The sequence below is a fragment of the Pogona vitticeps genome, chromosome 5, assembly GCF_051106095.1.
Source record: "Pogona vitticeps strain Pit_001003342236 chromosome 5, PviZW2.1, whole genome shotgun sequence".
Classification (NCBI taxonomy): Eukaryota; Metazoa; Chordata; class Lepidosauria; order Squamata; family Agamidae; genus Pogona; species Pogona vitticeps.
Window position 1 is genome coordinate 64,147,237 of NC_135787.1, and position 25,155 is coordinate 64,172,391.

Consider the following 25,155-nt stretch of genomic DNA (forward strand, 5'->3'; position numbering starts at 1 on the left):
TCTGTAGGAAGTTATATTCTTGTTATAAGAGCTATAATATTTCTGAGCAAGAGATAAAATTTCTTTGCAGTTCTGGATGATGCCATTTTTAAAAATTATGCTTTCTTGCTGTGTTACCAGTCCGTAGAATCTTCTAGATGAATGCATCTTTCTACATTAAATAATATGTACAGTAAAACAGCATGTCAAATGTTACCTTTTCCGAAGCACAGAACAGGTTAAATTAAACATAATTTACATAATTGAAACTGAGAGCAACCATCCATCACCAATTTTACATTTTAAGTGAATGTATGGAGAGGCAATTTGGATGCATAGAAATGATACTTAAACCAAATGTTGACAGTAATTAAAAAGGAGAAGTGGTAGATTACCTTAAAATATTTCCTGTTCAGTTTTAATTTGTAAGCCTGCATTTCAGTGGGGTGGGATCACAATTATTGAGAAAAGGCTCCAAACCAGATGTCATTCTTCCTTCAGTTTCCTACTTCCTCTCCAGATACTGAAAATTATGAAGAATTAATTGCTGGGAGACTGAATGAGTCATGATAGCAATTCTGTTTCTTGCTGAGAACATAGGAAAGGGAGAAGGCTGGGTGTCTTCAGCTACCAGTACTTGGAGTACTGTGGTTTTCATCATCAATAGCTGCAACAAGGGCATCGAGGCTCTGGCACACAGGGGCCTTGGAAACCGAGCTTAGTAAATGTTTCATAGTGTATTTGTGCACCTAGAAATCTTTTAATCTGCTCATGCGATGCTCTGGAAAAAAATTATAAAAGGAAAATGGGGATTTAAAAAGTGATGCTAAAACGACAGCCACAGTGTAGGAACTTGGGAAGTTAGATTAAGCAAAGAAACAAAAAAGACAGTTTACCTCACATACTGCAAATTCTATCCTCTTTTCAAGCAAAGGTTTTTGACAAGAGATAGGGTAGGAATTGATAAAGGAAAGACATGACATGGGAGCTGACCAAAGAATGCGCTCCATGTAGCGGAAAAAGCGCTGTACAAGTGAACAACCATGGCACTGAATACTCCACTTTTCATATATATTTTATACAAGACAGCATAATAAAGCCCTCTCTTAAACAATTATCTATATAAAATAGAAAATCAGGCACGCAGTGCGGTGTAGTGATTAGGGTAGTGAAGTGGGATTCAGCAGAACAAGGTCTTATTTCCTGCTGAGCCATGAAACTCTCCTTAGGATATTCATCCAGCCTCACTGACTGTTCTGACAGGGGAAGAGACAACTCACAGTCACAGCCTCAAGCTCACTGGAGGGAAAACAGGATATAGTTATAACTAAATTAAAAACCCAATACTGCGACTTATATGAGGCGTACCCATAAAGACAGCATGAAATCACAGGGCACAGGCACAGCACGTGTTTACGTACAATACAGATGTTTTGTTGTTTGGATATATGTTGGACAAGACAGAATTTTATTGATTTTCATAACATTTGGGATCTGACACATTTTCCCTGTATCTCTAGGAGGAAGAACCTCAAGGAGCTGTACCTTCATCTCTCAATCCTGTCAAGGTTTTGTTGCCCACATGTTCAGAGAGCTAAACCTTCCACCTATGAATTCTGTCAACTCTGGGAGTCTTCCTTTTACTATTTTTCTGGCTAAAGACATATTGCAGCCAAACCAGAGTCTATGAATTAGGGATATCTTTCTTGGTCCTAACTGAGGATTAAACGCCACTGGAGGCTGAAGGCTTTGAACAAAACACCTTTCTTTCCTAGCCTCATCAGCAGTTCTCCAGGTTACAAGTTTCTTGGCAGAAAAGCCTGTGGTCTAATTCATCTAGCATGCTTAATTTAGATTTTCCTTGCATGTTCCACTTTATCGTTTGCCTCTCTGCTTGCCGATAAGCTTGACTTTCTAATGTATCACTGACTGAACTGCAGGTATTTCCCATTCTGTCCCTACAGGGTCTGGACAGAGGCTACTGCATAAAAGCAAGATGGGAACAGAAGAACAGCAAATTACTCCAAAAAGAGAGAAAATGTCAAATAATAACTTTTTCATCGTTTAGTCATCCCAGGGTTGGGTCAAATTCATGGTGGTAGCTTCAGTGACCCTGTCCAACCATTTCGTCCTCTGTCGTCCCCTTCTTCTCTTGCCTTTACACTTTCCCAACATCAGGGTCTTTTCCAGGGAGTCTTCTCTTCTCATCAGATGGCCAAAGTATTGGAGCCTCAGCTTCAGAATCTGTCCTTCCAGTGAGCACTCAGGGTTGATTTCCTTTAGAATTGATAGGTTTGTTCTCCTTGCAGTCCAGGGGACTCTCAAGATCCTCCTCCAGCACCACATACATTCAAATATAGGGAGAGAGAAAGGTAGAGTGAAGGAATATATTTCCTAGGTGACTGGATTGCTTGGTGGGTTGGAGTATCAGTTGGGTATTCAGTGTCCCACTGGAAGAAAAGCCATTTTCTGTGACCACAGGCAAGCTGTACATTCCCAGAGAGTCAGAGAAGGAGTGACTGGTAAACCACTTCTGAGTACATTGCCCCTAGAAAACATGGGAAGGGTTGCTGTAAATCAGGACTGATGGCATATGATGATGATGATGATGATGCATTTCTCCCAACAAGGGAGAAATATTTATCAAGATTAGCTAAAATATTTCAGTTTGTAGAAGCAAAGGGTGGTCAATACATTGTTGGAACATGGAAATGTATTATTTAAAAATAATGATGCATTTAGCGTTAGAATTCCAAGCCCCCAGATATAGTTGTGTGTATTATGTGCTGTCAAGTTGCTCTTGACTTATACAAATCTTATTAGCATGTCTGAATTATATGAGATATTCAAGGAGTAGATTACCATTGCCACCTGCCAGTGAATTTTTCCTGACCAAGTAGGGATTTGAACCCAGGTTGAGTGAGTCCAGAACTCTGTCCACTGCACCAAACTGGCTCTCCCAAAACATGGTTAGTTACCGCTATACCACTACAACCTTTAAAAGCATATCTTTTCTCTCCCAGAAGTTTCTCAGAAGTAACTAAAGTTACTTTTAGTTATATCTCTGAAAACAACAAGTTGCTACAAGTTGCTAACATGAGACCCAAAACTAATATGCACATGCCGCCTTACTTGGTTTGTGCCTGAAAAAGTGTACACAAACTGGTGCCCAATCTCCCATGCTTGTCTGGAGTTTTTGTCTGCTTGCTAGTATTTGTGTCTCTCTGATTCTCTTTGAAGGAAAAAGGGTCCTTTAAAGTTGTTGTTATGTGCCATCAAATTGCCTCCGGACTCATGGTGGTCCTATGAATGAGCGTTCTCCAAAATGTACTATCCTCAGACATCCAGCTCAGCCCTTGCAGGTTCAAGCCCATGGCCTCTTTTAGGGAGTCAATCCACCTCATATTTGGTCTTCCTCTTTTCCTGCCACTTGTTTGTCTTTCTCGCAATCAAGGGCATCTGCAAAGCTCTCCCTCAGCACCACATTTCAAACAAATCATTTTTCCCCTGTCAGGTTTCTTAACTCTCCAGCTTTCTCATCCATACATGGTGATCAGAAATGCAAGAGTGTGGATGGTCTTTGTGGTTTCCAATGGCATGTCCTTACAAAACAAACAGCAAGAACAGGTCATGGCCTGAATGAGTGCAGGCAGGAGAGGACTGTTGGCCACGGGCAGCCTGCAGAGCTGGATGCTCTTTCTAATTTCAACTGTTACCATTTCTTTTTCTCCTGCTGAAAGATCTCTTCCCCCCCCCCCATCTTCCTAAGGCAGCCACATGAAAAAGAGTGAGGAAGAGACTTCCAAATGGCAAAGGGCTTGGTCCTCTTTGATTGCATCTTATTGAAGGGCAATATAGGGAGCCTGCTCCTTTGTATTCTATTTTCGTCATTTCTGTCTCTTTTCCTCTGCCTTTTGTCAACTCTGATTCTGCAGCCACAAGACTTTAATTATTTAATCAATTACTTTTCACTGGGGAGACAAGGAAGGTTGTTTTCCTTCTCTGTTGCTGCCAACTAACAGCTTTCGTTCATTTTAATTTCCCTTTCCCCTCCTCTAATGTTGGGTCCTCTAATGAAAGATTTGTGGACATGGGTGATGTTTCACCCCTGGAAGAATCTCCAGGGTCTTTACCTCACCCCAGAAATGCAGAGGTATCCCCGCTATGGTTCCTAATTACACATTTATCTAAAGACATTGTACATCCTTATTCAAAAGATATTTTCCTCCCACCCACCACCATCATCGATACACTAGAGCAAGAAACAGCAACATAGCACAAGTCAGAAATTAAACCACAGGATTCCTCCTCCGTAACTTTGCATGACTGAATTGCAAAAGAAATGAAGTTATCCCCATTAAGTTGCAAATGTGAAACAACATAGCTATGCCTTTGTAAGTGAAAGAAGGAAGTCATCACAAGCAACTAATCATTTGTAACTAGTTACTACCAAGCTCTAGGCCACCATAAGTGCCTTTTTTGTGTGGTCTTTGAGTAACTGCTGTGCCACAAGTGGTGGTAATAAAGCTATGATTGATGGCCCAGCAGGTTGTCACTCAGGTCTACCATGTCACTCTTTCAATAAAGCTGTGTCTACGGGAACACCGTCTTTCCCCTACGCCCCATCAAGCAGCACTATCTCTGGAATAGCACTATGTTCTGATGTAGCATCATTTTGACCAAAACACAGGGGAGAAAAAGCAACTCCCCAGTTCCAGCTTTGTCATCGGCAAGAACATAAATCCTTACTTTTCTCGCCATTGTAAGTGAAAGCAAGAAATCTCCAGCATTCTTCTTTTTTGCTGGCATGGAGAAGGGGGGGAAGTTTCCTGAAGTTTTCGATAGCTTTCTCGCAGCACAAAGAACAATGTTTCATGCAAAAGTGGTTCCTGTTGTTCAAAACTGTGTCCAACCCCCACACAAAATTGCCTCTATTATTTTTTTTTGCACAAAACTGCACAATTGGAAAATTACATGTGGAGTGTAAATTCCCCCACTCCGCCAAGTGCTTTGTCTCGCTCTTAGGCACAGGAGATTGGAAACTGGTCAAATTAAAATCGAAGCCAGGATATGGATTGCATTTCTCATACACGGGCTCAGACTGTCTTATCTCCCTATTGGTCTTGCACCATTGATCCTGCAGGACACCTTTAAGTAAAAATGGTTGCAGTTAATTGAGCAAAAAAATAGCCTCTTTGGGTCTCTCTAGGTTGACTCTGTTAACCATGGCAGCATATTGAGGACATTGAGAGACAAAATGATTTAAGCAGTGCCCTAGAATTCTACCTTAGCAAGGATAGCTTATACAAGGTTACAGCAGCACCTTGTTTTGCCCAGTTGGAGCAGGGGACAGTATAAAAAGATCCCCTGGGCAGAGTGCCTTTGCCCATGTGGAATGGAGCAGATAGACACAACTGAACACATCCTGTTGCGGTGCACATTTTACAAGGATGTACGTGAAGAACTTGTTTCCCCTCTGACTGGCCCATTTCCTGGCTGTACAGAGCAACAATGTATGCATGTGCTGCTGTCTGACTCCAATCCCATTCTTACACATAGGGTGGCCAAATTTCTTACTGCTGCAATGGGCATTAGAAAAAGGACCCTAAAAGCGGATGAGCCTCTGTAAAGCATGGTCTGCTAGACATTTTGGAATTGCTTTAGGGGAGATGTTTTGATGCTGTTGTTGTTCACCTCAGAACCAATTATTGCTTTGCATTCAATCCCAATATTTTTGTATACTTCTGTATATTTATATATTTTGATGTTTTATTTGTGGCTGATCTTTTGACTGTAATAAAGTTTTATTTCTCTATCATCCAGTTTAGTGACATGTACTACTCCAGATGATTAACAATATTTGTAACCCACCCAATACCCTCTTCAGTCCCAAAAAACTTAATAACAAAATAAACAACAAACAAAAATTAGGAGATTAAACCCAACAGGTACCCCAAAACACTAATGAAGTTGGTAAAGGTGAAATAAAACTAAATGAAACCAAATCTTGCTACAATCTCTGGGAAGGATGTCGTTGAACACTTCCTTTAAAAGTTCTGTTTTCAGCATCCTCTTAAATGAAGGCAAGGAAGGGCCTGGATGGTTCTCCAATGGGAGCCTGGTCCAGAAAGAGGGGCCACAAACAAGCAGACTTAATCTCGCTAACAGTTTTCCAAGCTTATCTTGATATGGCTACCTGGAAAAACAAGGCTGGAGAAAAGCCAGTGGATGGGCAGAGGTTCTTAGGGAGAGCCACTCCAACAAGTAAGTAATGAGGCCCCAAACCATTAAGGATTTTATATGCGAGTACCAAAAGCTTTAATCTGGTGCAGAGAGGCACAGAAAGCCAATGCAGATGAACCAGGACTGGCAATATATTATCAAACTTATTCACGTTGGAAATCAACCTAGTCACAGCATACTGTACCTGCTGCAATCTTTGAGTCAGTTTCAAGGGCAGACCCATGTAGCAAGCATTACAGTAGCCAATCCTTGAGAGCACTGGCATATGAACCATAGTCATGAGAGACCCTTTGCCCAAGTAATACATAGAACTGGGCTTTAAGATTTTGAAAATTATTACAAAATGAGCGATCTTAGCAGTGAACTGTGGAAGCACATGCATTTAAAAAGAAAATAGATCAGAATGTATGAGGTGGGTTATGGAAAGGTTGAATTAGATTTGAATAACTTGAAAGATATATGGGTTAAAACAGCAAGGGCAAGAATGAAAATGCTGAAGAAGAGACGGATGATGTAGGGACAAGGCTTGTGCCAAAACAAAAGGGAACATTTAAAGAGAGATAATACGAGTCTATGTAGAACAAATTCCCCCGGTGAACATCACTGAAAGCTATTAGGAATTATTTATGAAACAACTACTGTACCTTATTGATTTTTTCCTGCTGAATTCTTTTGACAAAGTAGTGTGATGCTGTGGATGATTAAATTAATGCAAGTCAGGTGGACATTGCTTTCTAAATTATTCTAAAAATGTGAAAGAGAAAGAGAAAGAATACCGCTATGGATGAAGAATGGGGGGGGGGGGCTGCAGAAAACAGGATGAGTCTGTAGTTCAACAGTGTGGCTTCTCCCACCTATAGCCTTCCACAGACCAGACAACATCAGCTTTGCACATGCTATGTGGAGTAACTTTACCCTGGTCAGTTTGCCTTACAAAAATATAGCCTGTTCAAATCTATGGAACTCCATGCCATCCCATCTCAGAGTTTCTAGCTCTGATTCCCATCTACTGCCAGTCATACTTTAAAACCTCAGTAGTGCCTTGTAGCTTAGGCCATTGTATGATGCAGATTAAACTTTTAATAAGCTAAACAGCTGTCTGAGTAGTCCTGTGAATAGAGTATCTGGCTTCAGAGTCAGAGGTTAGAAATTCAATTCCCCACTGGGCTTCTTAGGAGAAAAGGCAGCCTGTGTAGCCTTGGGAAAAATGCACAGTCCCAGAGCACACTCCACATTCACCCCAGCTAATTTCGATCCTTTTTCTGAGAACATCCCTTTATGTCTCTCCCAAGCAGACACTCCTTTGTTCATCAATTCTGCAGATTATGTCTCTGTCGCCCATAGATGACTTTCCAGGGGAAAAAAAAAACATTGCAGTTTTTTAATGGGGAGAACATTCAACCAAACAGGGTTTACAGATTCTCAGAGCAATCAAAACTGATCTGGTCTCCAGTTAGGTATTTTAATGTGATCTTCTCCACAGCCCTATTCAGCCACTTGCCTAGCATGCTTAGGTCAAAACAATGATGGAGGTGTGCGTACACATGTAAAACTTCCCCGTACACATCCTGAAAGGAAAAAAAAGTGCCCTAGACCTTCACATATTAAAAGTAAAGGTCTAAAATGGGCTCTGTAACCACCTTTGAGTTACAGAGTCCCCATGACTGGGAATCTTGAATATTCTGGTCTGCATTGAGCCTTAAAATATGCCCTGGCTTCAAAGAGAAGTATCCAAACAGGAATATTTGTGCATTTCTGGAGCAACTACAGGGCACTGCAAGAAGCTACAATCCCTCCCAGGCTAGTTTGCATGCTGCCACTCATTCTCCATCACTAGAGTTTGCTGTAGTAATTTTAGGGTTAGAAAATGCTGAAATTTGGTGGCAAGGCCCATGTTAGATGAGTAGCCGTAGCAAAAGGAGTGAGAACCAATGCAGAAATAGATTGACAGCTGAAGGCCCAGATGAAACCTCTCCTAGAAAGTGCAATAAGCAAGTCTCTCGGGAGGGCTCAGACTTCATCAGCCTCTTGCCCCCTGCTGCCCTGAACAACCATTTTGCATCCAGACATGGCAAAAGGAGAATGTCAGTCTTCTTGCTAGACCTGTGTTCTAGGAATATTTTCCTTCTACAGAGCTCCACTGAACAATTGTTATTCTGAATGTGTATGTGATTGTGGGATGGATGACTGACTTCCTTGTTTGGGCTTTGATTGGATAGGTCAGAGTAGTACTACGGAGTACAGTATCTCTTTCCGCTCTCACCCACCTTCTCTACCTTCTGTTTGTTCATTTATACCTGCTGCTGGCTGATACAGGGTAGACTCATGCAAGGAGTAGAGTGCACAGTTCCTGAAGAAGAGGTGGTGGTGGGAGTTCAGGAAGGGAGCAAGCTACAGATAGGATCAGATGGTACATGGACACTCTTACTTAAAACAGTTTCCCTAATCATTTTGCCCTGCATCCTACTAAGCTGCATTGCGCATTATAATAAGGATGGATCAATTTAGGCCAGTGGTTCTTGACCTTCGGTCCTTGGATGTTCCTGGAGTAAAATTTCCAAGAGCCTCCAATGTGCTGGCCAGGATTTCTGGGAGTTGTAGTCCAAGAACACTGGTGCACCCAAGGTTGGGAACCACTGGCTTAGGCTATACATTACTTATTGGGGGGGGGGAATGCCCCTCCCCAAAGTTGCTAAGCTGTTGGCTGATTCTACAGTAGTACAGCAAACTCTCCTGGGACGTCACAGCTGCTTCTGAGAGGAGGCGTGGCTACCCATTATTCTTCTTTCTCATAGTGATAGGGAGCTAACTTCAAAAGCCGTTCCTTGGGCCAATCATAATGGCATTATGATTGTCCTATCTGTATACAGTGGTGCCCCGCATAGTGACAATAATCCGTGCAGCAAAAATCGTCGTTATACAGATTAGTTGCTATGCAGATTTAAAAAGCCCATCGGAATGCATTGAAACCCCTTCAATGCGTTCCTATGGACTTAAAACATACCTTTTAAGCGAAAATCCTCCATACGGTGGCCATTTTGGGCACCCGGTAAGCGAGGAATCCATCCCTGTTTTACCCGGCGGCCATTTTGGAACCGCTGATCAGCTGGGGGAAAAACATCGTTATGCGATAATCGATAAGCGAAACAGCTTACAGATCAACACAAAGCGATTTTCCCCCATAGAAAACATTGTTATGCGATCGCAAAAGTGATCGCAAAAACATCGCCGCTATGTATTGTCAACAATCTGTGAGTTTGTAAGGTTAATAAAACACAGACCTCCTGGGAGCAGGGCAATCTTATTTGAGGTTCTATTCTTCTAGTTGCCCATCAGGAGCACTGCTGGCAGACATCCTTCTTTGTGTGTGGCTAACTTCTTTAACTACTCTAAGACTATTTGCTATCCTAGTTATCTGGTGATCACCTAGCCCATCAGCCTTCTCATTTCGTGACCCTACAACTTATTATCAATCCAATGTTTAAAAATAATCTGTTACTTTTAGTGATCTGGTTTTTATATTTGTTTTCCAAGCGGGGTATCTCAGCCTGATTTCCTTTGAGCTTTCAATGTTTGTTTGTTTGTTTGTTTGTTTGTTTGTTTATATCCTGCCTATCTGGTCTTGCAACCACTCTATGTTTCTGATCAAGACGTCTAACATCTGTCTTCTTCAGTTTCAAGATGGACACATCATCATCATCATCATATTCTGTTGTTGGCCCTAAGATCTAGTACTGACATGCTCTGATTATACAAAGCAGATGTCTTATGGTTTATGATGTTTTATTCTTTCTCTCCTTGGACAATGTGTGGGGCCAAAAAGGCAGCTAGAGTCCAATGCAGTGAAATAAATTTGTAGACACAATCTGTGATCCAAAACTTGTAATTAACAATGTCATAACAAATGAAGAAAATTCTCTATAGAAGTTTACTTTCCTCTCCTCCTTATCCTTTGTCCTCCCCTATGAATGTAAGAGTTGCTTAGAATTTACAAATAGCAATCATTTGTAAGTTGTCTAGTGTGTTATTTTTCAAAAGGGACAGGGTGAGGGGTCTGCTGCTTGCTATTCATCCTGGAGTGATAAATGTTTAATTCATTTTTTACCGAAAGAAAGAAAAATCATTAGGTTTTGTTAAAGGCAGTTATGAGAAATGTCAATGCTGTGCTCACAGAAGGCATTTCTTTGGTGGTAGATGCTTCTCTCCTATAAGATAGCAAAAGTCAAACACTCACTATGTTTCCTTCCAGAAAACTGGAACAAACACACATCCAGAATAGCAATCAGGTAATCTATCTCATTTCATTTTTTATATTTTAAATATTTTTGTTAGATGGAGTTATTTCTTCCTTCACATATTGTAAACCTGACTCAGCCTTTCTTAGTAATTCACCATCTCATCCAACTGTACACCTCAACGTCTTGCAGACTGACTCAAAAGCAAATACACTGAGATCAATGGAATTATGACAAAGCAGTATGATTGGACCTCCCACCCTCTATTTAGTTTGAAGAGGCAACATCACCATCTGTGACTCATGTTTTAAATAATGCTTATATCCTGGATTCACACAAAATCTCATGCTAAAGAACTGACTCTTTTAACTGCCTTAACATTCAGGCTCACATGTTTCTGCTAAGCAGTCTTGCACACAATTAAGATCAACCCCCAAGCATGGTACAAACAAACAACTCAACATCAACCACCAATTCATTAGACAACTGCATGTTGTATCTCTCTCTGCAGGGCCTTGAAACTCTTCAGACAATTAAAAGACACACAGAGAGATTAACAGTTCTGCTGCTTCATAAAATGGAGGGAGGAGAATGAGCAAAGGGAAAAGCTGAAAAAGCACTGGGGCTTTGGGAAAGGGAAACCAAGGAAGGAGGGGGGAGTTGAAGTGGGGAGAAGGCCAAAATCAGAGGGAAAGAAAATCTCCACAGAGAGAAGAAGAAATTATTCCTTGGATGGGTACATGAGGAAAGGCAAAGAAACTTGGCTGGGTGGGAGGAAAAAAAGGAACATTTTCATTTGTGGGAAGGAAAGAGCACTGGGATAGGTTGGTGGGTGAGGGGAGAAGGAGTTCTGGAAGCCTAATGTATGTTGCTGATGTATCTCATGGTAGAGATTAGAGATGGGGATGAATATAAAAATGGATCGGCTTTTTCGACGAAAATAGCCGACTCGTTAAATATTCATCCCTTCATATTCATGGGTTCCAGAGACCCCCACGAATACAAAGGGATGAATATTTACCCGTTTTTATTCTCCCTTTGTATTAAAAATAAAACAAAATCTATTCTACCTACCGATTGTGGCTGATCGGTGGGGGATAAGCAGTCACCACCACCCACAGCCACCCAACCCCACAGCCTACCCTCCCATCCCCTTCCTCTCCTTACCTTAGCCCACCCCCACCGACACCCCCTTCCTATTAAAACCAACAACAACAAAAAACACCATTTTTCCTACCAGCTGCTGATCAGCTGATTGGCAGCAGATAAGCAGCCATCCCCCTCCCACAGCCAGCCACCCCAACAGCATACCCTCACACCCTCTTCCTTTCCCTACCTTAGCCCCCAGCCCCACCAAATCAGCACCAGACTTTTCTGAGTCCTGAACCAGCCTCTCAGCCCTCCTCAGTTCCCCAACTTCAGGCTCACCACGCTTCCTCCAACAGCGATTACAATCTTTTGTAAAAAGGGAGACTGGCTGCCCTTTGCAAAGATAGCGGCTGCAACTTCACTTAGGGTAGGGAAGCTGCAGCTGCCATCTTTGCAAAGGGCAGCCTGGATTCCCTTAGCCTGTTTATCAGCCTCTGATCAGTTTATCAGTGGATGGTTGGCAGAATAGTGGGCTGTTGGTGGTGGGTTTTTGTTTTTGTTTTTGTAACATTGCTGAAGACAAATTCAATGCCTCATGCATGTCTCTCTGTGCCAAAGACCTATCATTCTACTGGGGCCAAAAATAAGTCCCTCATTATCATGGGCTTCTGTGCCGTGGGGGCACCCAATTTGTAGGTGAATCAGATGTCCGATATCCAGTCTTTACCAAACTTAGCAAGCATGTTGGGGAAAGACATAGGAAGCTCTGTTGTGATTCCAGATTCTCTAAGTACCTGGGGGGAGCTTTCCTGGGGTGTCATATTTGTGAATATATAACTCAGGAGTCCACTATCCAATGTTCACCAAACTTTGGTGTCTCTAGGTCCTTAGGGGGCAGTATTATAGCCATTTAAAACAAAGATGAGTCAACAAATTGATTCGTTGAAGCCACCCCGAGTAGACATGGTCTAGAGGGGCAAGGTAAAAATCAAATAAATAAATAAATAAATAAATAAATATTTGTATATTCATATTCATTGAGTCGTTAACCTCGATGAATCACGAATCAAAACAAATCACCATTTCTTAAATTTGCCCCTATCTCTAGTTGAGATACCACAACAGCCTAGAGAACAAGCTCCCAAATGAATGTACCTGCTTACCCCCCCTTGTATCTTGCCACAATCAACTGGCAGGGCCTGCTAAAGGAAAAATCACTGGAGCTGGCATTCCCTTGAGAGCCTGCACCTCTGACAGATTTCTGGAAAGTTCTTGGTTCTCTTGGTTTTCTGAGTTCCAACTGTTTTATTAAATCCACTAGCATTATATTTCTGGGAGTTGGAGACCCAAGGTTGGGAACCACCAATCTAAACTATCCTACTTCTGGGATACCTTCAGAGAGATTACAGGATTGGAGGCTAAAGTAATCCTGAGCACACAAATACATGAAGTAAAAACTCAGAATGAATTTGAGGGAAACCTTCAGTCAATTATGAGTGCAGTCAAAGGATTTCATGCAAAACAAATTCTAAGCGAAGTTTTGTATATTGTTAGGGCACATGTTTTCAATAATGGGAATTCTGTGATAGCACTTTTAATTAGTCAGTTTGGGCATGTGAATACAATCTGCCTTCAGTTTGTGGTTTGAGGAAATAAACATGATTATTTGTGTGGTTCTGAGGGAAAGACTATACAGAAACATAATCTTAAGGATTGTTTATCCAGGAAAAAATAATTACTGCCATTATTTTATCTCAACTCAATATGCCCTATAATAAAATCCATCACCAGAAACACTTGAACGGATGAAGAAATTCGAATGAGCCATTTACAAAGACAAAAATGTCTGTTCCAATACTTTATTGCAGATGTGGGCAAAGAAATAGCCACATGAGTGCACTTGGGTGGCAGCCAGAAATAAGAGCAGAAAAGATGATGTCTTCATTGGTCTTGGTCAACTACAGTTAGTAGCTGCTAAAACTATAACTCTATATTCATCTGTTTGAGAGCAAGTTCCATAGAGGGAGGAGGAGGAAAGAAGTGTGGAAAAGAGCAGAGTCACGCACACTCCTGTGGTTGTGCACTTTAGAGGAAACCTTGTTCTTGATATATCCTGATTCAGCAGATATATTAAGAGGGTTTTTGTGTGTGTGTGTGTGTGTGTGTGTGTGTGTGTGTGTGTGTGTGTGTGTGTGTGTGTGTGTGTGTGTGTGTGTGTGTGTGTGTGTGTGTGTGTGTGTGTGTGTGTGTGTGTGTGTGTGTGTGTGTGTGTGTGTAAATCAAGGGCTAAATTGTTGCTTGAAGCAAGAGAGAAAATAAACTGGTAACATGGCAAAGCTGGCCATAATGATTCAAATAGGAGGAAATAAATCGGTAGTGCTAAAAGTTTTGTGGGTATTTGTCCTGGGATATAAACCATGTGACCATGATTTAGTACAACAGAGGTATGGAAAGGATTGGAAGAACTACAAAATATTTCCCTTATGTGCAATCAGGCAAATGATTGGGCACATGACCAAGAAGCTCCCCTGCACCTCATCAATTAGCTGCAGTAAATTATCCAAACTTTGCATGAACATCAGTAGGATTTTGGCTATCGACTGTAGCCATTATAAAACTAGCAACATTTTTTTTTAAAGGGCAGGACTTAAGAGACTCTTTTATTGCCACCACAAGGCCAAACTTGGTTAAGAAAAGGAATGTTCATAAATGAAAGTAATGACTTTAAAGAACTGGTAAGAGTGGTTTTAGTGTCAAAGTTCCCCTTTATTTTTGTAACAGATTTTAAATAGCTTGGAAAGGCTCAATGGCTGAAAAGATGATTTTTTTAAAAAAGAAAAACAGAACAAGCTGGTGTGAAGCTTCTAAAATCTATGTCAAATAGTTGCTGCTTATCCAATTCTTTGAGCATTCTCTAAATCATCCGAAGAACTGTAGTAGAACTTTTCTATATTACCTTCCTAGAAATGCTTTGGAAAGAATCCACAAAAATATCTTATCATGCGCCACTTTCCCATTGCTCCTATAAATACCTCTCACTACCTGCCACTTCATCATCAAGCTGTAGAAACTCCTTATAGCAGTCTGAGAATGCTAGTCCCATTATTTTTGTTAAGTTATCACAGTCTACCTTCCCAGACACTGTAAGTATTGACTCATCATCATAGACATCCTTCAGTCTCAAGAGACTATGGTATCGTGCTCTGCATGGAGGACTTGGAACAGTGTCTAGTGTGGCTGAGAAGGCTAATCGAGAGTGACAATCCCTTCCACACTGAGGACAAACACAATCTGTACCCTGTCTAGCTCCCTGATTTTGCTGCTTTCATGACTTCCTCTTTGCTTCAGCCTGCTGGGCAAGGGTCTCTTCAAATTGGGAGAGGCCATGATGCACCGCATGCCTCCAGGCTGAGTGCTCAGATGTCAGGGCATTGACTAAGCCTGGAACAAATGAGATGTACAAAATATTCAGCACACCCAACATGGAAGCGCTCTATCTGCTCTGTAGTTTGGGCAACACCTGGTCAAATGAAGAGTACCTCTATGCTCCATTGCCATTTGCTACCACTTCAGCTGCTATGGCTCCATCCTAAAAATAAAAAATTAAAAAAAAATCCTAGAACTGATAGTTTGGTGAGATAGTCACAATTCTCTGCTATGCTGTAGTTCTTATGCTGTAGTTCAGAGCATGACATGGGAAGTCTGCAGCAGAGAATTCAAAGTACTCACCAAACCAGAAGTCCAAGGATTCTGTAGAATAGCACCTTGATAGCTGTGTCAAGCAGCATACATCTGATAATAATGTGCATCCAAAAGAGACTGCCATTATTTCAGCACTAACTAAACTATAATGCCAGAGTGAGAAAGAAAATAATTTAGTTTCATTCTAACTGCACAATAGTGTAGCTATGTTATTGTGCAGCAAAGCAATTCTAAAAATGGTGGCTATCTAAAAAAAACTGGACTTCAGATCAGCACATTTGTGTATACACAAACTGTGTATATGCACTACTGAGAGATGCAGTTTCCAACTTGAAAAATTATCTGAAGATACCTGAAAGTACTTTATATAGTTCACTTTTATTTATTTATTTATTTATTTATTTATTTATTTATTTATTTATTTATTTATTTATTCATTCATTCATTCATTCATTCATTCATTCATTCATTCATTCATTCATTCATTCATTCATTCATTCATTCATTCAATTTTTACCCTGCCCCTCTAGACAACGTCTACTTTTTTTAAAGAGAAGGGTATGGGTGCATTTCCCCTGTTCCATTCTTTTATTTTTCTCCAGATTTCCAACTGGAATTGCCCACTGGACACAAGCATCCCAAGCAAGTTGACTGAGGAAGTTATCCCTGAGAGAGGCCCGTAGGGAGAAGACAAGAAACCGGACCTTCTCTGCAGTTGCTCTTTGGCTGTGGAATGAACTCCCTCCTACAATTTGTCTGGCCCCTTCACTAGTGATTTTTAAAAAAGGCATTAAAACTCTGATATTCAGGCAGGCATTCCAAAACATTATACCTCGGAGTCAGCTGAACTTATCTAGCCTTAACTTGATCAGTTCTGCCATTTTTAATATTTATATACAGTAAATGTATTTTCATGCTTTTAAAAATTGTATTATTTATTTGTATTTTATCAGTTTTAATTGCTGTTTTGCCAAATTGGCATTTTAATTATGCTGTGTTTGCTGTTAACTGCCCAGAGTGGAGTTTGACCAGGTGGGTGGTATAGAAATGAAATGAAACAAACAACAAAATATTGTTATACAAAAGAAAGTTGCACCAGGTTAACATGAAAGGAAAAGGAGCCTGCCGGGAGGGGAAGACACAGATGACAGGAATTGTACAACCATGATATAAGCAACTGTAATATCAACGATATCTGCCGTTTTCTCTGGGAATCAGGTGACTCATGGAAGGCTGCTGTAGGATAACTCCTGGTTACTGTATTTACTGTAACCTTGTTACTACATTTTCGACATGCTCATTTCTCTGAGCTAGGTTTTTTTCCCCTAGCTTTCCTTTCTATGTTTTTAATATGTCACCATCTCTTGGACACTGGATTTGGACATGGCGGTACATGGAAAAGCCATGTCTTTTAAATATACATTATTAATGTGAATAATCAAGCAATGAGCCATGCAATATTATCACTGCCTAGTACTACCCAGAGATTTCCCAAGATGTCACATGTAATTGTAGTGATAGTTAATAATTTTACCTAAAGAAAGCCAATGCTACTAATGATGCTTGGTCTCTTTCTCTGTATGCAGCTGCTGTTGTTAAACCCAGCATAAACCGCCTGTTCTTCTCAGAACATGGGCATTTAGACTATAGTTTCTATAAAATTAGTCAGGTAAGAATACTTTTTTGATCTTAAATTAAGTTGCAAGAAAAACTGAATTTCAGGGAAAAGAGAATCATCTATAGAAAGGCTATAAGCGAAGTTAAGGTGTTGACAACCTGTCACAGTTAGACATGACAGTTTTCTCATTTTTCTCTGAACATGGTGTTAAACTACCTAATAGAGGGGTGTAGGGAGTGTTTAAGGAGCAAAGACTGACACAGAGGAAACTCGTTTCTTAGGAACTCCATCAAAGGAAAGTGACTTAGAATGCTATGGTTGCTATACATTTCAGAGAGAATCAGAAGAGGACTGAGGTGGGAATCTGTGAAATCATCCTTGGCAATATCAACAGAAATGTAAAACATTTAGTTTTTTTGGACTATACCACCCAGAATCCCATGTGGCTTCTAGAAATGCTTTCTATCTCTGAATATCAGTCTACATCAAAGCAGGGAACAAATGCCTCAGATAAGAAAGGAAATACCTAGGTGGCTCTCATTTATTTGTCTTCTATTGTAGGCACACAATTCTTAGAGAAAAGCCTTGTTCCAGCCTTCTCCTTTTCTAGCCAAATAAAATTAGTGTGTCACACATAGATCTGGCTCTCAGTCGATTAAATGAGGCAACATGGTCTTGAGATGAAAGAAAGTAGGAAATGGGGAAATTGTAAGGGATGATATTGCTAATGGTTCTGAAATGCCAGCCAGTAAGAATCCTTCACTTCAAAAGCAGCTTCCTTTCCCCTTTCATTATAAATGGCTAGGTTTTTTCCACTTTGTTGCTACTGTTGTTAAGTGCCAACAAGTCAGTTCTGATTTATGGTGGCCCTATGAATTAATGACCTTCTACAGGTCCTGTCATTAACAACTGCAAACTGAAGGCTGTAGTTTCCTTTATCAAGTCAATCCATCACATATCTGGTCTCCCTCTTTTCCTGTATTAGTTAAAGATAGTCAAAGAAAGCTTTCATGTTGAGGATAGTACATGCTATGAGCATGACCTGTTTCTGAATTGTTTGATTCCAAATATGCACTACCTTTTATAGCAAATTAAAAAGCGTTATTTCATTCTTAAAAACATTTCCATTGTTTTGGTATCACCTGGATACTAGCATTGGATGAACTTACTCAAAATGGGAGATGATTGAAGGTCTTCTCTGGGGGGAGTGTTTTGCTTTCTTCCACTCTGTCACTTGTGTATTTTATAGATCATTACACAGCGGTGCTTGGGAAATACTGTCAAAATGGCCATTAATTCATGATTTCGGTATTGCGTGGATTTTGTGTAGGATACTTGGAGCAAAACAAACATTTATGTGCCACATGCCTGGCTGTAAATTTATTAAATGAAATAACATGAACTTGAGATGCCCTTTGGCATTATATATTCTGTTCCGTAATAAATATGTGGCTTCTTGCAATGGAAAAATTATGTCAGTTTGATTAATACCACTTGTGTGCTTTTTGACATTGGGTGCATTTTCTCTTTACAACTATTGCCTCCATTCTGTGTTGCGGGTGAATGAATGGCATTTGCCTTGTGACTCACACAACACAGAGAGGACTGTAAAATACTCCACAACTTTGGGGGCCAGAATCTGCTCGACCATTTGAGAGACTTTTCATAAAGATTCATATAAACCACTTCATACTCTCAAAAAAGGCCAGAAAAGAAAGCTGGATTATGCCTTCTAGATATGTACATCATCAGCATTCCTAGTGGTCACAGGTTTGGCATCAGCATGAAGGGGATATATCTAAGTTCACAGAGAGTTGGCCACATGGAAGATAGAGGGTTCAGCCCCACATGGAGGACTACCTATAGGTATATGGTCCTACTAGGAACTACATGGGCAGTCAGGATATTACTGGTGCTAGTTTGGATGTCAGTGTGGCTAGAAGAATCCAAAACATGGCATCAAGAGCAGGAAGTGAAGTTCCATGCCACTTACATTTACCTACCTACCCACCTACCTACTTTTTATTATTTATTTATTTATTTATTTATTTATTTATTTATTTATTTATTTATTTATTTATTTATTTATTTATTTATTTATTTATTTATTTATTTATTTATTTATACCCCACCTTTCTCCTTAAAAGGATACAAAGCAGCTTATATCATTAAAAGACAATATTAAAATGGTAAAGCTAACAACAGCCAGTATGCAAATGCTAAAAAGGATCAAACAAATACCATACCATTTAAAAAAAAAGGAACACCAAACTAAATACATTCAAAGCGGTAAGGTATTTAAAAACCCTGTTCAGGCAGCCAGTCATTCAGGGAAGGCCCACCTGACGAGAAAGGTCTGTTGCCTGCTTGTGAAAAGACAGCAAAGGTGGGGCAAGTCTGGCCTCCTGTGGGAGGGAATTCCGAAGTCTGGGAGCAGCAACAGAGAAGGTCCTCTCCTGTGTACATACATGTGCACTGCACATATACAATGCATGTATATGTGCATCTACAAGAAAACATGATCAAACAGAACTGCAAATTAAGGACCTCTTTCTCCAGTCACTAGCTAATACTGTTAATTTGGCTGCCAATGGCTCATCTAGTGAATGGATTAAATGTTATCCCAATGTCTCTGATAAGGGGTTTTCTACATTTCTGTTTAACGCCAACCCCAAGGGAAAAAAGAACCTTAAGTTTCCATGTAAGGCAATGGTGGGGGCGGGCGGGCAGGGAAGCTGAATGCCTGGCATCCCTTTGCTTAGAGAGCTGGGAGAGACAATCTAGTCGATGGCCATCATGGACAGAATTTCCAGCCTACATTCGTGACTTTTTTTTTCCAGCCTGCATTTTGGAACTTATTTTTAAGGAAGAGACCTGCCATGGGGATCTATCATGATTGTTGGAACAATTTGTTGACCAGCCTATCAAAGGCCTATGCAGGTCAAAAGCTAGCAATTAAATAATCACAGGTATCACCCAAACTTGCCTATGGATTGTGTACAAGAACTACATAGTCTTTTTTTCCAAGCCTCTCTGAAAAATATTTGTGCATACTTGATACTTCTGCTTACTGTACATCCTAACCTCTGGTTAGGCCCCAAAGGAATTTAGAGATGGGCATAAAATGAACCACAAACAGGCCATGGTTTGTTTTGTGGGGAGTGCAGGGAACCACACTTTCACGAAGTGAAACAAAATGCCAACCTTTTTCATCATTGGGGTTTTCTTTTGCTTCATTCTTTCTCTCCCAGAAAGTCCCCTTCATGGACCCCAGCCCAGGCATCCTCCTCCTCCTCCTCCTCCTCCTTACCCCTCCACCACTCCTGCCCAGCTCTGTAGGATGTCTGGGGCCAACATCCTGCCCCTGTGCTTCCTGGGAGGCTTAGGGGACTGTGGAATTCTGCTGCCCATTGGGCTATATAGGTAACGGTAAAGGTTCCCCTTGACATTTAGTCCAGTCATGTCCGACTCTAGGGCGTAGTGCTCATCCCCGTTTCCAAGGATAGAGCCAGCGTTTGTCCAAAGACAGTTTTTGTGGTCATGTGGCCATTGTGACTAGACACGGACTGCCATTAACTTCCCATTGAGGTGATACCTATTTATCTACTCGCATTTTACATGCTTTCAAACTGCTGGGTTGGCAGGATTTGGGACAAGCAACGGGACCTCACTCGATTTGATCTTACGACTGCTGGTCTTCAGACCTTGCAGCCCAGAAGCTTCTGTGCTTTAACCCGCAACGCCACCACATCCCTTGGGTTATATAGGGAATCCTCAAAGAACTACATTTCCCACAATGCCCCAAGCCTCCCAAGAAGCACTGGGGCAGGAAGTAGGCCCCAGACAGCCTACCGTCCTACTCAGTTGGGCAAGAAAGGAAGGTGCTGGGACCCATGAAAGTGGGTGCAGGGTGTGAAGCCCATGGAGGGGGGCCTGAATTGAACAAACCATCAAGTGGTTTGTTTTTTAAAAATCAGCATGGTTTATGGCCACCAACAAACCATGAACCATCATGAGCCATCATTGTGTCAATTCATTCCCAGTTCTGTAGAACTGATCTATTTCAGTGGGAATAAACCTGTATTGAAGAACACATGGTTAGTGATCCTGCTTGGGAGTCATACTATTTGCCATTAGACAAGTGTTTTTAGCTATCTGGCTGTGGAACCAGAGGTTGGGAATTCAATTCCCCTCTATGCCCCCTTGAAAGGAGCTGGCCTCAGTGATCCATAGGGTCTCTTTCCAGCTCTGCAGTTTTAAGATTAATTATTATTCTAAACTAAAATCACTGCAATAGTGCTACAGAAAGAAGAAAAGATTTGTGAGGGTCCTGAGATAAGCAAAGAATTTGACCAGGTGAAGATTAAGCATTAACCTATTATTTCCTGGGAGCAGTTAGCTGCAGAGTACCCTGAAAATAAGATCTGAAAATAAGACCTAACCTGAAAATAAGACCTACTATGATTTTTCAAGATGCTTGTAATAAAATCCCTGCTCCAAAAATAAGTCCCAGTTAAGTGAAACCCCACCCTCCACCATTGTGCAACAGACAGAAGAAGATGGCATGACTGCATTTGAATAAATGTTGATTGTTGTGCATGAAAAAAAATTATAAACCATCACCTAAAAATAAGCCCTAATGCATTTTTGGAGCAAAAATTAATATAAGACCCTGTCTTATTTTCAGGGAAACACAGTAAGATTTACATCCTCACATCCACAATAAAGCAGGATTTATGAAGAAGGCCTGAGAAACAATGCACACTGTGTTGCAATGCACGTAAGTTGTGACCTCTACCTCCAAGTAAGCCATTCCTGGATGTTGTGCCACAGCACCTGAAAACATTTCTCTCTGCAAATACCCTAACAGCACAAGGTGGGCAGTCTGAGTTAAACCAAATCCTCCATGAAGCTTTGAGTTTTATCAAGCTTAGAAGGAAGGAGCAAAAGCTAAGGATATTATAGGGACAAAACGTGTCCATATAGAGAAGTGATATATGATACAATAGAACAAGGTGCAATGTGAGGTGATGCTGTACTAAGTTGAAGCTTATGGTAGCTGAAGTAAAGCTGATGTGTTGTAAGAACTGAGAAAGGCTAGTCACCATATACTTATTCTGTCAGTAATATGAAGGGACAGAAACTATTACTCTGCTCTGCTATTTTCTTTTCCCCAATAAGCCTTCCATTTCCTGTGACTAGCAAAGTCTCATTGCTTTGCTGCTTGGTGGCAGCTAGAGGTCAAGACCTGTCCTAACATCAATAAAGCTATGAATTGCAGCAGCATATTTAATGTCAGCTTAGCCTGCACAAGGTTAATCAAGCTGAGCTGGCTCCAAGAAGTGTCTTTGTTTCACTTGCAGTAGTAGGCTTGTAAAGGGAAGATGGTATGTTATTCTATGGTTGAAACTATGGCTACATTGTGAAAGTCTGAATGCAGAACTTGTGGTGGATTTTCTTGATAGGCCGCATAACAGCACCAGGCTACTGATAAATGAAATCATTTACTATCAATTTAAAGCCAGTGCTGAGGTTTCTATGAAGCAGCATAAACAATGGATACCCACAAAAAAGAGATGTGGCTACTGAATCTGCAACCCTGAATAAAGGTTCCCCTTGACAATTTTTGTCCAGTCGTGTTCGACTCTACGGGGCGGTGCTCATCGCCGTTTCCTAGCCATAGAGCCAGCATTTTGTCCAAAGACAATCTTCCGTGGTCACATGGCCAGTGCGACTTAGACACGGAACACTGTTACCTTCCCACCGAGGTGGTCCCTATTTATCTACTTGCATTTGCATGCTTTTGAACCGCCAGGTTGGCGGGAGCTGGGACAAGTGACAGGCGCTCACTCCGTTGTGTGGATTCAATCTTACGACTGCTTGGTCTTCTGACCCTGCAGCACAGGCTTCTGCGGTTTAGCCCGCAGCGCCACCACGTCCCTGAATACAGAGATTCAAAATCAGACTTTTGAGAACAAAGCACTCAAAGTCTATTAATAAGTCTATTTCAGCCTCTCCTAACTTTGAATTTTGTAAATCTCAAAGCTCCTTTTCCCCATCCTGAATACAAAGAAATTTATGAGTTGTGAAATAAATTTTCCCACTGATCCATAACTCAGATGTGTCAGTATTTTTCACTAATATAGAGGTAGAATGGCATTTATATTTTCCAGACTTGAGTAGAAAATTTTCTACAGGTAATTTCTCTGCTGATCTGCATATTCTGCTCTTCTCTGTGCCCTATTATTTCTCCAGTCTCTCAGTTGATTAAAATATGAACCAGAATTGTTTTAAATTTGCCTCCTAATTCACTGGGTGTATGAAATGCAGATGAAACATTGGAAGAATGGAAATATTACAACAATCTATATCTATAAAACACGATGTGTGATTCAATGGGCTATCTCATGACAGATTTCAGAATAGCCATTCTTCGATCAGGAGTTTAAATTGTCAGTGAAACTTGTACAATAATTGCTAAATATTTTCATCCCAAAATGGAAAGATGCAAGAGATAAACAAGTATCTGAAGGAGCACAGCTGTTTAGGTGGTTCTAGGTAGAGCTTTTATTATTCTAAACATGGCAGGAATTAATATAAACAGATCATGCATTCAACTTAATGAGATCTGAATTAAGAGCTTTCTGCTACAAAGAGTAACAAAATTGCTTTGGGCAACAGAAGAAATCACTATAATTTTGCTAATGAAATGGAAACATTTTGCCACAAAAATAACAATGTCTCTTTGTAAATAATGTCTTCCCTGTTATTGGCTAGAACATATTGTATATTTAGGGTATCCTAATAATTTTCCGTGCTGACCTGGATTCATGTAGAAGAATAGAAGCATTTCATTGATTGGGTGTTGAAAATGAGGACAATCAGGAATGGTGAATCTCACCCACCATGGAAATGTACACAAAGATTGCTTGTGTTTGTTTAGTCATTAAGTCCTGTCTGACTCTTTGTGACCCCATGGACCAGAGCACACGCCAGGCCCGCCTGTCTTCCAGTGCCTCCCGGATTGCTTAGGAAATCAATAGGTCAAGCTTTTCTGTATTCAGCAGTGTCTTCTCCAAGGAAAATGTGCATAGGATTCTAGGTCCAAAGCTGCATTCTGTCTCTGCCTAAAGTGCTAACCAGACTGAGAATGTTATGACTTCAAGAGTCTGAAAAGAAGCAAGATCAAATAAAATAAAATCCAGTAATGTCTACAGCTCATCACTGAACATCCTGGCTGTGGCCCTAAACTTTTCACTGGCATGGTGCAGTGATTAGGAGCTATTGCCCAGGGAACACAATTAGGGCTGAGAGTAGGGATGGAAGAGAAGTTCTGGTAACGAGTTACCCATATTTGCAAATTTCTTCATACATTCAATGGAAAGAATATACGTTTTTTTAAAAAAAGAATCCAGAAGGAAGCCAATCTGGCAGATTGGCTCATCCTGTGAGAGAAATAAATTTATCCTTTTGGTTAATTTTCTTTTTTAGAGTTATATGATCTCAGAGAATGAACTTGTTATTTGAAATAGGATTGGAAAGCCAAGTCTTGACTTTTAATAGCAACTCTGCCTCCTAGCTATTTTAGCAAAGGTCATGAAAATTAATGGCATGAATTAAGTGGCCGGGCTTTGAGGACTTTACTCTGGAAAGCCTGGTTCTGAATCCCTAGCTATTTACCTCATCCCATGGTACAGACTCTCTCTTCTTTTTGATAGGCTCCTCAACTTGAACAGCTACCTAACAGCAGCTTGGATATGAGCTAGAATCCTGTTGCTTAAGTATGCAGCAGAAAGGAAATCATATGTTTTCCCCATCTCTGGCAGGAAAAGGCAGAGAAAAGAGAAGAGAAAACTCTAGATTAAATGAATAAAGGCCATCTAATTTACCTACAGTAGCTATCTGTTACTCATCTGAGTAGTCTGCATTTCCAGAACACATGCACAGTTTATTACAAAAAAGGATGGTCCGGGAGACTGTAGCTTGGCCCCTAATTAAGTGTTACTAGCACAACTGTATTCAATCACCAAGCTTCTATTTTTATGGAAATCTGGGTTCAGCCAAAGACAACCCCTCAGCAGAGACCAACTATCATTATCTTGTCTGTTTGTGTAATATCCTCTGTTTCTGACGTCGGAGAACTAGTCCACAGATCAGAAAGAAAGAAAGCTGCTGACTCCACTTTCTTTACAGTCCTGGGCTTGTATCTCACACTGACATAGCTAGTTTACAGAAGAGGTGAGGCCTGGGGCTCATATTCAATAATATTCTGCTTGACAATTGTACCAA